Genomic DNA, 14,256 nt, shown 5'->3' on the forward strand with positions numbered 1-14,256 from the left:
TCGTCGGCGGCCTCCGGGGGCGGCTGGAGCCTCGCAGTTGGGGAGCTCTCTTGACCCAATCGGAGAGGGCCTGGTGAGACAAGGAGCGGGTCTTTCAGTAACGCAGCCTCCGATTGGACGCGTGGTTTGGGCTTGTGGTCCAATCAGCCGGGGGTTTGGGCGGCAGGGTTGGGGAGGGAGAGGTGATGGGGATGTGGGTTCGGAGCGGGGTTCGAGGCGGTAGCGGATCGGGTCTGTGCTGAGCAAGCTGCCTCGGGCATTTTGTTGGAAGGGGAGGATTGCGGGCCCAGTCCGGAGTGTGAGGAGGGGGGCAGAGAGAGAGAGAGGGGAGGAGGAGGAGGAGGTGGTGGTGGCGACGGAGGAGGAGGGGGTGTTTGGGAAAGAGCTGGAAGGGCAAAGGTCTACTCTGCTGAACCCGGCTACTCTGGCTGGGAAAGAAAGAGCGGCGGAAAAAGTTCAGGTAAAGGAGGCCCCGTCGGCCCAGGAGAGCGAGCTCGGGGGTCCCCGGTGTCGGCAGCTTCCCTCTACCCCTGCGCTGCCTCTGTCTGGAGGAGGAGAGGGTAGTGATTGAAGGGGCTGTCCACGTTTGTGTCATTGTGGGTGGGTGTGTGTGGGGAGGAGAGAGTGGAGACTTCTAGTTATTGGTAGCATTCACAACATATTGCTTGAGCCGCGGAATTGCACCCGGGTTTTGGGAATGGTTTGGAGAGGGGGAGGCGTTTTCAGGTTCCCAGTGGAGCTGCTTCTCCCTAATTGCTAAGATTCTGGGGGACACTGGATGCAATTGCATGCAATTTGCATCCCTCCGAATCGCATCGAAGAGTTAAAGGGAGTGGGGAGGTAACTGTTTAAAGTGGAATGGGGTATGCAACTGGTTGCTGACATGTCGTCTTCTGCACCCCCCAGTCCTCCCCAAAACACACATGCACAGATCTGTTTTACTGTTAGTGAACAATTTCTGCAACATGTAGGCTGCAATAGGAGTGCAAACTGAGTAATAAGTATTAGTCATTTTTCTGCATTTTTCACTGGGTGAGTTCTGTCAGAATGGGTGTAATTTTTATGGAATATCTTCCCTGTGTTTTTTTTTGGTTCTGTCACAGTCCAGAGATATGATTTCTGGTCTTGTCTACCTTTGACACTGCAGGACATATGCATTATTTATACACACCCACACACATACTATTTCCTCCTTGGGCACAGGGCAGGTATTCAAGTTAATAGAATGACTGGAAAATGCAGAAAATGTGATTGTTATTGGTTAATTTTGGCATTAGGGAATATGTTGATGTTCAGATGAATTTATTTTGCTGCTTAGAGACTTGGAGTTTGTTCAGATTTATGGGCTATGAACAATCTGAATGTGTTTAATAACACTATTTATGTTAGTATTTCGTGCTCTTGCATGTGGCCTGCTGTTGGTAGAATATTGATATTAGGACAGTCCTAAGACAGGCCTTGTGGTGCTTTGGAATATGCGTACAATTTATTATTTTGTAAAATAGTTTTGTAGTTGCATGCCCACTTTCTCAATTTACAGTAGGTGTTGACTTCCAATATGAAAAACCTCAATCTCAAACAATTAGAATTGTATAATAGAAGGAAGATTTGAGGAGTACTGAATTGTGGTAAAGCAGTCAAGCCATTCAATGTACATTAGCTGAAGTAGCCATGAAACAAACTAGTTGAATGGTATCAGTTGACTTCTTTTTACTGTGATTACAACTATCCACATTTATACGTTTCGTCAAACAGCTGTAGGATAGCAATGAGGAGTAAAAGCTCTCGTGCAGTACTTCTACCAAATGTAGAATTGACTTAGTTGGGATCACATAGTACTTAACAGGGATAGTTTTGGTTTGTAACTTGTTGGATATGCATTTGTTAAAACATTTGAGACAATTTTTAAAAAACTTATCTCCCCTAGTTGCCTATCAGTGTGTGCTATCAACCACTTCTTGAATGTTAGGTCTTGCCAATTTACAGAAGCCTTAATCAGAGGAGTGTTAGAGGATTCTGAGATGACTTCCCATCACCTTGTTTCTGCTGATAGAAATGAATGCATGAAGGTGGTTAGGAACTTGAGAGTAATCCTAGGGAGGCAGCAGTGTAGGCATTTGTGTATATGCACATGCAGTTCTACATATGTATGTTACTTCCTGTATACAAACCTTTCTTGTCACATTTTTAACCATACTCTTGTCAATAGTTACAGTTCAAAATGGCAGCACATTCAGTTTTGCTGCATCAGTTCTCAAAATGGAATCATAGTGTCATAGAACACAGAAGCAGGTCCTTTGGCCGAACTGAATGCTTTTATCATTATGTAGCTTTGCAGCATTGGCCCTTCATGTCCTACTGGCTCTTTCAGAAAGGTATCTAATTCATCCCTTTCCCCTGATTTATCCCTAGAGCCTTGCAGTTTTTTCCTCTCAATTGCTTATTCAGTTTTCATTTTGAAAGTTATCAACTTGATTTCCACCACCTTTTCTGGCAGTGCACTCCAACATATAAACACTTGCCACACAAGATAATTTCTCTTCATGTTGCCTCTCTAAATCTGTGTTGTCTTGTACCAATCTTTCTGCTACTGCATAGTTTTCCTTTAGCTAGATAACATCATGGTTCGACAAGTTGTAAGATAACAAGGTTTCTGAATTTCAAGCTCCTTAATGTGAATTATGAAAGTGATTTTTTTTCTTTGTGGATAACAGTATATGTACAACAATGATTGTGCTGACTGTAAGAAGTTTTTAAGGTCATAATTGCAGAGGCTGAAATGGGCAGCTTTTCTAAGAAGCCTATTGTACCTGTCCATATGGTGTTAAGATTACAATAAGCTGTTAAAATATTCCAAAATGCAAATACTTCTAGTATGAAGCTCATTTAAACAGTTTGAAAGTGTTTTAAAATTGAAAATTTAAAGCCAAATGTATTATTTAGGAGCAGAAGTAGGCTATTTAGCCCATTAAATCATGTCCACCAATCAGTGTTAGTTCATGGCTGATCTGATAATCCTCAATACCACTTTCCAGCTGTATCCCCGTTACCCTGATTCCTATAATGTTTAGAAATCTGTCTCAGCCTTGAATATACTTAGCCCAACCATGTTAGCCTTCTGCTATAAAGAATTCCACAAGAAGTGCCGGAAGACTTCTTGGCAAATGTGGTGCCACTGTTTAAGAAGGGTGATAAGGATAAGCCAGGGAACTATAGACCAGTGAGCCTGACCTCGGTGATGGGCAAGTTGTTGGAGGGAATCCTGAGGGACAGGATGCACGTGTATTTGGAAAGGCAAGGACTGATTCAGGATAGTCAACATGGCCTTGTACGTGGGAAATAATGTCCCTCAAACTTGATTGAGTTTTTTAATGAAGTAACAAAGAAGATTGAGACCAGAGCTGTAGATGTGATCTATATGGACTTCAGTAAGGCGTTCAACAAGGTTCCCCATGGGAGACTGATTAGCAAGGTTAGATTTCATGGAATACAGGGAGAACTAGCCATTTGGATACAGAACTAGCTCAAAGGTAGAAGACAGAGGGTGGTGGTGGAGGGTTGTTTTTTAGACTGGAGGCCTGTGACCAGTGGAGTGCCACAAGGATCGGTGCTGGGCCCTCTACTTTTTGTCATTTACATAAATGATTTGGGTGCGAGCATGAGAGGTACAGTTAGTAAGTTTGCAGATTACACCAAAATTGGAGATATAGTGCACAGCGAAGAGGGTTACCTCAGATTACAATAGGATCTGGACCAGATGGGCCATTGGTCTGAGAAGTGGCAGATGGAGTTTAATTCAGATAAATGCAAGGTGCTGTATTTTGGGAAAGCTAACCTTAGCAGGACTTATGCACTTAATGGTAAGGTCCTAGGGAGTGTTGCTGTACAAAGAGACCTTGGACTGCAGGTTCATAGCTCCTTTAAAGTGGAGTCGCAGATAGACAGGATAGTGAAGAAGGTGTTTGGTATGCTTTCCTTTATTGGTCAGAGTATTGAGTACAAGAGTTGGGAGGTCATGTTGCAGCTGTACAGGACATTGGTTTGGCCACTGTTGGAATATTGCATGCAATTCTGGTCTCCTTCCTATCGGAACGGTATTGTGAAACTTGAAAGGATTCAGAAACGATTTACAAGGATGTTTCCAGTGTTGGAGGATCTGAGCTACAGGTAAAGGGTGAACAGGCTGGGGCTGTTTTCCCTGGAGCGTCGGAGGCTGAGGGATGACCTTATGGAGGTTTACAAAATTATGAGAGGCATGGATGGGATAAATAGACAAAGTCTTTTCCCTGGGGTTGGGGAGTCCAGAACTAGAGGGCATAGGTTTAAGGTGAGAGGGGAAAGATATAAAAGAGACCTAAGGGGCAACTTTTTCACGCAGAGGCTGGTACATGTATGGAATGAGCTGCCAGAGGATGTGGTGGAGGCTGGTACAATTGCAACATTTAAGAGGCACTTGGATGGTTATATGAATAGGAAGGGTTTGGAGGGATATAGGCTGGATGCTGGCAGGTGGGACTAGATTGGGTTGGGATATCTGGTCGGCATGGACCGGTTGGACCGAAGTATCTGTTTCCATGCTGTACATCTCTATGACTCTAAGTTCACTACCCTCCTCGGGCAAACAACCTTGCTGCATCTACCTTGTCAAAATCCCGAAGAATCTTAATTTGTAATAAGTTTTTCTCATTCTTCTAAACTTCAATGCATATAAGCTCAACCTTTCCTCATAATAAAGTCCCTCCATACTTAGGATCAACTATAGGACATCATCTCTAAACTGCGTCCAACATCTTTATTTACAGAGGGGAACTAAAACTGTTCACTGTCTTCCAAATGTGGTTTAACTTACAACTTGTATAGATTTAGCAAGACCTTATTATCTTTAGAGTCCACTCCCTTTGAAATAAGGGCCAACATTCCATTTGCTATTTCTATGACCTGCTAAACTTGGGTGCTTACCTTTTGCAAGTAATGCATGAGGATCCACAAATCCCTCTGTGCTGCAGCTTTTCTCCATTTAAGTATTCTTCCTTCTAAAGTACAAAACCTCACATTTTCTCGCATTATATTCCATATGCCATGTTTTTGTCTATATTGTTCTGTGGACATCCTTACTGTTTGCCTTCCCACCTATTTTAATATCATTTGCAAAGTTGACAATTGTACATTCACTTCTGTCATCCAAGTCACTATAGAGTCATACAGCATGGAAGCAGGTGCATAAGTCCAATTCGTCCACATGGACCAGATATCCTAAGCTGATCTAGTCCCATTGGCTCATATTCCTCTAAACTCTTCCTCTTCATGTACCCATCCAGATGCCTTTTAAATATTGTAATTGTACCTGCCTCCACCACCTCTAGCAGCTCATTCCATACACTCACCTTGGTCCGTGTAAAAACAAAGGTTGCCCATCAGGTTCCTTTTAAATCTTTCTCCTCTCACCTTCAACCTTAACATCAATGTATGTTATAAATAGCTATGGCCCCAGTGTTGATCCCTGTCACACTATATGCTAGTTGTAGATTGCTAAAATTTAAAATGTCCCCTTTATTCAAATTCTCTGTCTTCTGCTAGTCAGTCCTCCATCATGTTAATGTACTATCCCCAACACTATGGATTCTTATCTTATTAAGTAGTCCTCTGTGCAGTACTGTATTAAATGCCTTTATGTATAGACACTTAGTGTCTGGAATCTTAAAATCTGTCTGTAGCAATCTGAATGCATGCTTTCCTTAAAGATTTATTTTAAATATTAAGTGAGAAAGAATTTCAAATTTCCGTTCAGTTCTTACTCAAGACTTTGTGGTGCTTTTTCAAATGAAATGTGATTGTGGTCAAGATATGGCTGTCTTTTACAATACGTCCTTTTTTCCATCTCTTAAAGGTTGCCTGATGCTCACCAGCACATTTATTTTCTCATCGGGATGCATGTTGCTGGCTAGCAACATACTATCATTTTTGTTTTGTCATGCACAAATGACTTAATTGCACAGCCCCTTTTATTTTTGTATCACCATTTATGCATTGTAACATAGGGTCTGACTTGTGCATGGAGCCTTCAGATTGTCATGCAGTTCAGAGGGAACAGTGCTAGCAAGACCAATATTTCTTGTCCTTTCCTTCTTGTCTTTTGAGATGATGAGCTGCTGCTGGTGATCCACTGTAGTCCATGTGCCATAGATGTACAAGTATTGTTTGGTTTTGGCCCAGTGATGTAGGGTCAACACCATATTTAAGTCAGAGCAATGTGGAGTTGGCAGATTGTGGTCTTCCTTGCTACTGTTATGGACTAGGCCAGACCCTTAAAACATTTTTAAGCAGGTAGTCCAGACCGTAACTGCGCTATTTGTTTAGCGAAGTGTATAGTAGATATTCCTGGTGTGAATTAGCTGGGTCGATTGCCAGGTTTTAGACAAACAAAATTTATTTATAATATTACGGAATGAAACACAAAGAACAGAAAATAGAATACACAATAACTTGGGTGGCACGGTGGCACAGTGGTTAGCACTGCTGCCTCACAGCGCCAGAGACCCGGGTTCAATTCCCACCTCAGGCGACTCTCTGTGTGGAGTTTGCACATTCTCCCCGTGTCTGCGTGGGTTTCCTCCGGGTGCTCCGGTTTCCTCCCACACTCCAAAGATGTGCAGGTCAGGTGAATTGGCCATGCTAAATTGCCCGTAGTGTTAGGTAAGGGGTAGATGTAGGGGTATGGGTGGGTTGCGCTTCGGCGGGGCGGTGTGGACTTGTTGGGCCGAAGGGCCTGTTTCCACACTGTAAGTAATCTTAAAAAAAAAACTTATCCTATCAAAACCCGACTTAATGATGCTATTCCAAAAATACACGCAACAGTCCCAATACACACATCCTTTAGCAAAAGCAGTAAAACATGACACAGCCAACTTAGAGTTTGCCAGGGGAGAGAGAGAAGTCAGCAGCCTGTTTCACACATCCCCTGCTGCAACCGAACCAAATAAAACCACCGCTATCTGGACTGGCCAGTTCCCTTTTCATTATACAAGTTATTTCTAAACCATGAAAGCCTTTGGGTAAACAAAAAGGGCCCCAGTAAACCATTCACCTCTCCACCAACTCGGCTATTTCAGAGCCTGGCCTGTTTTATGACCCCTCTGGAAAAAAATCAAGGACACAGTAACTTTGAGAAAAAGGAACAACTTTGAGAAAAGGGCCAGTTTTGTGACGCTATCGTTGTCCTAAGTAGCAGTATTCATGGGTTTCTTGAAATGTGCTGTTGAAATCTGGGAATATTGCTGCAGTGTATTTTGTAGATGGTGCATGTTGCAGCCACAGTGTATTGTTGAAACTAATGCTATTGCAGCATGTCCTTTCAAAATGAAAACATGAGCATTTATCTTTAGATGATATTAAATACATTTTAAAGTGAAACAATTATGATTCCAGTACCAATTGTTAATCAGTACCATTATATTGTCTACTTTTGTGTGTGTTTAGGAATGCAATCTCATTGTCAGGGGTAGGTTAAGCATCCAAAATGGTATAAAGTTATTTTCTGTTGTGAAGATGAAGTTGCCATAGTCCTATCAGACTAAAGGGCCACTCTGTCATTACAGAAATGACTGCTGGTGATTTAACCTGAGGCAAGGGGCGAGGTTGAGAAGGGGAGTCCTTCATGGTAAGCTCAGCAGGAATTGAATCCACACTCTTGGCATCACCCTGCATTGGGAGCCATATGTTCAGCCAACTAAGCTATTGGCCCCCTTTTATAGTTTAAGTGGGCTTATGCATATAACATATTTTCAAATATATTTGTCCTATTATATGCAGGTAAGGAGTGCAGTGACTACCACTGATCAAGAAATCGCATGTTGGAATAATACAGGTCTTGCCAACCTTAACAGCAGGACATCATGTAAATTTAATGGCTCTGTTTGCAGCTCAGTATCTGGACAGATTGAAGGCAAGTGTTTTGGTAAAATGGGGACACTAATCTTTGGCAGCATAGAAGATTGGGAGTCAATGTGCAGTGGTCCTTGATTACAGTAAGTTTGCATGAGGGTCTCCTTACTAAATCACAAGCAGAGCTGGAAAAGTGCTTCTGTCCACAGGCCGTGGTCCTTGCCTCACTTTAGCTGCTAGATTTTCTGAATATGAGGAACCTGACCTGCAGCTATTAAATCCAAATTGATAAAACCTAAAATACACTCAAAACATTAAATCTGCTGTCTCCACAGATGCTGCCAGATGAGCAATTTCTATTTTTGCTTGATAAAATCATAGGAGTCCTTATTTAAATGATGTTAATTTCTCTCCATGGTTACTCATCCAACAGTAAAGCTCCCCTACTTTGAATGGAAGGCTTGTTCACAACTGGTTTTCTGTTTCTAAGAATTTATCTCTTGCCCATTTCCTTGCCATTCAATGTGATTAATATGCCCCACACCCTATACTATCTCATTGTGTACTTTCCACAGTGTACATTAAGTCTTCAATTACAAATAAGGAGCTCCATTATTAATAATCTCTCTGATCATTTAGTGTACCCAGTACATTGCTCTTTATCCTGGTCTGCTGTACCACAGAATAGTGCAGACAGAAATTATGAATGGGCAATTGTCATTTATCTTTGCTTTTTTTTATTTGGTTGTTACTTTGGTTTCCTGAGGAATGGAATTGTTATAAATGTTGCTGGGATTTTGAGGTTAGATTTTCCTACCAAACCTCTGTTGAGTTTTGCCTTTTGAATTCAAACTGCCGTCCCACCCTGCCCAAAAAGGGGTTTTAATTTTGTTACTGCCTTTACTACTGTTCTACCTAATTCTTATACTTGAGCAGAGAGACTGAGCAGTTGATTCCCCTGTTAATGACCCATTAGGTCTTAGGGCGTTTGAAAAGGTTCCCGATATAATTGGAAAATTTTCTGTTAAATTTGATTGAAAAGGTTTTTGGAGTTGTTTTTCAGGACAAATGGATGCTGTAATATAGGTGTCCCATTCAAGAGTACACGTACACATATGTGACATCGAGGATTATTGCCTGACCTCAATTTAATCGTTATTTCCCATAGTGTGAATTTAAGATTGAATGTTGCATTTAATGATAACATTAAATTCCTCCCCCTCCAGTGTAGAATCCCAGCTGTGTTTTGTTTTCTGATTAAGTGCTTTCTTGTATTCGCCATCAGCAATTTATGTAAAACCATTATCTTTTTAAAAGCTTTGCTATCATTCACTTGCAATGTTAAAATATTTAGCATTTTGTGAATGCCTTGGGTTGTAAATAATATGACATTGTAAGAGAGTGTTAAGATAATATTCCTTCACACCTGCTTTTAGGCTTTTTTGTTTCTGTTTTCCTTCACTAGTGTTTAGAATCAATCAATTGCTGCATCCATCATTTGAGGTGATGTGTGTAATTTTTTTTATCCTAAGTAATCTGGCATGTCATGGGTGGGGAAGAATTCATAAATTATCTTAGGGACACCGAGTTTGGAAGCCCCAGGTTCAAGACCCATCTGCTTCAGAGGTGTGTCATACAGCTGAACAGGTCGATTAAATAAAATCTGTGCCAAGTTTAGAGAAAATGCAGAAATCTACCCATGTTGCACCGACATAATTGTGGATATATTAAAGAGCAAGCATTCTGATTCAGGTGTATGGTTCCCAGTATTAAATTTTCTGTTAAAAGTTGCCTAAAGAACTGGATTTTTGGACACTGAAATGATGTACAGAATTGTCAGGCACCAGTATCTTGAAGTCTCTCAAAACATCAAGTGGGCTCTTAGGGTTTTGTTTGAAGGAGGAAGGTTTGGTAGTTTTAACACTGAAGATATCATTGCCTGGTTGTGTCCTTGTGGAGGGGGTAACTCAGCTAACCCCATGCAATTGCATTTTCCCAGTAACCTCAAATATTTTTCTTCAGATAACTGTTCAATTCCCTTTTAAAAGCCCCAATTCAATCTGTCTCCCCCACAGTCTCAAGCTATTTATTTCAGATCCTAAAAACCTTGTGCTTTAAAGCAAATTTTGCCTTCTGTAGACTTTAGTTCTTTGTTTAATTTCTTTAAATTGCTGTCCTCTGGTTTTTGACCATTCTATACTTTTCTGTATCTAGTTTGTGCAAATCCCACATAGTTTTGAATACCTCCATCAAATTTCCTTTCAACTGTCTTTGGCTGTTCCCTTTGGAGAAATGTCTCCAAGCTACCCATATAACTTTGATTCTATATTCATTCACTCGTTTGTTTTATCAAAGATGTTTTTGCTTGGGGAAAAAAAAACTGACTTTTGTTATAATTTGATTAGAGATGGGGCAATGTTGATATTCAAGCTTACTCTGCTGTGGAGTGGTATTCCACAGATTTAACAATGGATAATATGGGTTGTAAACAAAGAAACAGGCAAATTTGGCCTTATTTTCCATGCTCATGTTTATGTTCTACTCAACCTCCTCCCATCTTTGCTCTTCTAAATCTACCATTATAACGTCCTATTTTCTTCCCCCTCATGTACTTGTCTAGATTCCCCTTAAATGCATCTAAATGCATATCCTAGACCAACCATGCTTTCTATCCTAAGGTCCAAAGTGCACTCATCAATAAATGACCCACGATGTTCAGTACTATTACAACTCTTCTGATATTGAAGTAGCCTGAACGCAGTGAGATCTGGCCAATATTCAGGTATGGACTGAAGTGTCAAGCAAAAACCATCTCCAAAAAGATAGGAACAGCATTTTATAAGCAGTGAGTGAAGGTTAACTTAACACAGTCCCAGAGGACCATTGATCGGCTGTCTCATTGCCTGAGATCGTAATGGGGACAGTTTCATTAAGTTGCTTTGCAGAGATCTGGTACAAACTTGTAACTTTGATTCCTTGACATTGAAAGAATAATTCTTTCTAATGTACATTTATTGTATAAATAAACTTGTTGTCTTGCTTTATTGTAAGATTCTCCTATTATTCTGAATGTTCTTGATATATTTTCATTTGCAAGTAGCTACGAATTTTGAAATGTTTCATAAATATCATTTATGAATGATTATAGATAAATTTACTTAAGGTTAAGCTTCTGGCTTTGTATTTTGCTGATCATGTGATATATCAGGCAAGTAAGTCATTTTAACAAGTTGGCAATACAAATTTGTGCAATGTCCCATTACAGTAACAGAATTATAGCAATTCTAAGTTTGTGATTGAAAAATAAAGGTAGGATGACTCTTAGCTCATATTTATAGTTCACTTTTCTGATATTACCCTGGAGTATCAAAATAACTGTCTCTGAGATATATGGATCTGTCTCTGAGTGCAGCAATTCACAAAAATTTGGGTGGCACAAGTCAAATGAAGTTTACTTTTAAAAAAAAGTATTTAAATCCCTTGAGTAAAGCCATGGCTTTTACAACATTCTATTCAGAGTGTGCGAGTCTGACCCTGTGCATGTATGAAGTAAAACTAGATTGTTCCCCAGCTGTCTTTTGCCTGCAGCATATTTCTAATTCCCAGTGCATTTAAATGTCTGACTCTTTTCTATCTTGAAACTGACAAATTGTGAAGAAAAATTTTCAGATTCTTTGTTCTTCTGTGTTAAGAATTGTCCAGATTGATTTCTTTTTGCCATTTGACAGATTTGGTTAGTGTGATTTATAATATTTCTAGCAAGTTTTGGGATGATTCAAGGCAGCAGTACCTTGTGACTTCTGTAATAATGCTTTAGTTTGGTGGTCTCACCAGCTTCAACCCTCGTAACAGCTTTTTAATAGTCTTCTCAAATCAACTAATGGTTGTGGAAGAAGATTTATAGTAACTTTTTCAAAAATATATTTGAAGTCAAACTTGTATTTATCATCTTTGATATTTTACTAAACCATGTGCAATGGCTCAGTTTATGCTGGGCATTATATTTAAATAATTAACGGAAACAAAATATGGGATAATGTATTTCCTCGTTAGGAAAGTAGGTATTTAAATTTGTATAATTTCTTCTGAGTTTATCTTGGAAGCTGTAAAATTAGAGTATTATCAAATTTTTACAGGGGCTGCTTTCCTTCTCTTATTTGTACCTATTTCAACTTACTGAAAGTAACCAGGGTATTGAAGTTTCATAGGTTTGATAGGTTTTCATCTACTTGAAAAATAGCATGATAATTGAAGATGTCTACAACAGAATATAAAGGCGATAATTTTTATACTCCTTTTTGCAGTGTAATTTTTTTGGAAGTTGCTGGATTGGAAAATTCAGATATAAAGAGTTAGGGTTAAACTGTAAAAGTTTAAGAATTTGCCACTTTAAAATATTATGTAAAATGAGAATATTGGAATTAACTTCACTGTTGGATCATAGATATCTCACTGTTGGTGCTGAGGCGAATACCTTTTCATTATGGAAGGAATATTTGGTAATAGTTGCTCAAGTTTTGAAGAGATTATCTAGTAAGGCATGCCATTTCTGCATTCTCATTAATTCTAATAAATAATTATTTGACGGCACGGTGGCTCAGTGGTTAGCACTGCTGCCTCATAGCGCCAGGATCTGGGTTTGATTCCATAAGACCATAAGACCATAAGACATAGGAGTGGAAGTAAGGCCATTCGGCCCATCGAGTCCACTCCGCCATTCAATCATGGCTGATGCGCATTTCAGCTCCACTTGCCAGCATTCTCCCCGTAGCCCTTAATTCCTCTAGACAACAAGAACCTATCAATGTCGGCCTTGAAGACATTTAGCGTCCCGGCTTCCACTGCACTCCGTGGCAATGAATTCCACAGGCCCACCACTCTCTGGCTGAAGAAATGTCTCCGCATTTCCGTTCTGAAATGACCCCCTCTAATTCTAAGGCTGTGTCCACGGGTCCTAGTCTCCTCGCCTAACAGAAACAATTTTCTAGCATCCACCTTTTCAAAGCCATGTATTATTTTGTACGTCTCTATTAGATCTCCCCTTAATCTTCTAAACTCCAACGAATACAATCCCAGTATCCTCAGCCGTTCCTCATATGCTAGACCTGTCATTCCAGGGATCATCCGTGTGAATCTCCGCTGGACACGTTCCAGTGCCAGTATGTCCTTCCTGAGGTGTGGGGACCAAAACTGGACACAGTACTCCAAATGGGGCCTAACCAGAGCTTTATAAAGTCTTAGTAGTACATCTCTGCTTTTATATTCCAACCCTCTTGAGATAAGAGACAACATTGCATTCGCTTTCTTAATCACAGACTCAACCTGCATGTTTACCTTTAGAGAATCCTCGACTAGCACTCCCAGATCCCTTTGTGCTTTGGCTTTATTAAGTTTCTCACCATTTAGAAAGTAGTCCATTCCTATATTCTTTTTGCCAAAGTGCAAGACCTCGCACTTGCTCACGTTAAATTCCATCAGCCATTTCCTGGACCACTCTCCCAACCTGTCTAGATCCTTCTGTAGCCTCCCCACTTCCTCAGTACTACCTGCCTGTCTACCTAACTTTGTATCATCGGCAAACTTCGCTAGAATGCCCCCGGTTCCCTCATCCAAATCATTAATATATAATGCGAACAGCTGTGGCCCCAGCACCGAACCCTGCGGGACACCGCTCGTCACCGGCTGCCATTCTGAAAAAGAACCTTTTATCCCAACTCTCTGCCTTCTGTTAGATAGCCAATCCTCAATCCATCCCAGCAGCTCACCTCGAACACCATGGGCCCTCACCTTGCTCAGCAGTCTCCCGTGTGGCACCTTATCAAAGGCCTTTTGAAAGTCCAGATAGACCACATCCACTGGGTTCCCCTGGTCTAACCTACTTGTTACCTCTTCAAAAAATTCCAACAGGTTTGTCAGGCATGACCTCCCTTTACTAAATCCATGTTGACTTGTTCTAATCAGACTCTGCTCTTCCAAGAATTTAGAAACCTCATCCTTAATGATGGATTCTAGAATTTTACCAACAACTGAGGTTAAGCTGATTGGCCTATAATTTTCCATCTTTTGCCTTGATCCTTTCTTGAACAAGGGGGTTACTACAGCCATCTTCCAATCGTCCGGGACCTTTCCTGACTCCAGTGACTCTTGAAAGATCTCAACCAATGCCTCTGCTATTTCCTCAGCAACCTCTCTCAGAACTCTAGGGTGTATCCCATCGGGGCCAGGAGATTTATCAATTTTAAGACTTTTGGGTGACTATCTGTGTGGAGTTTGCACGTTTTCCCTGTGTTGGTTTCTGCTGGGTACTTTGGTTTCCTCCCACAGTCCAAAGCCGTGCTGATTAGATGGGTAGGCCTTGCAAAATTGCCCTGTAGG

General features: G+C 40.8%; 1 protein-coding gene across 7 annotated transcripts in view; it reads left to right on the forward strand.

Moving 5' to 3' along the window:
- Positions 1-353: 353 nt before the first annotated feature.
- The window catches only part of btbd7 (BTB (POZ) domain containing 7), a 48,276-nt gene continuing 34,373 nt past the window's right edge, over positions 354-14,256 (forward strand). For 2 of the 7 annotated variants that reach the window (XM_072568303.1, XM_072568311.1), the window contains exons 1-3: positions 357-460; positions 7,596-7,657; positions 7,810-7,942. The gene's annotated coding sequence lies outside the window, so the exon portion shown is untranslated. Of the gene's footprint in view, positions 461-7,595; positions 7,658-7,809; positions 7,943-7,965; positions 10,664-14,256 lie in introns of those variants that run through there. The other 5 variants (XM_072568306.1, XM_072568305.1, XM_072568304.1 and 2 more) reach the window with 5 other exon arrangements.

Source organism: Chiloscyllium punctatum, chromosome 4 (assembly GCF_047496795.1).
Source record: "Chiloscyllium punctatum isolate Juve2018m chromosome 4, sChiPun1.3, whole genome shotgun sequence".
Taxonomy (NCBI): Eukaryota; Metazoa; Chordata; class Chondrichthyes; order Orectolobiformes; family Hemiscylliidae; genus Chiloscyllium; species Chiloscyllium punctatum.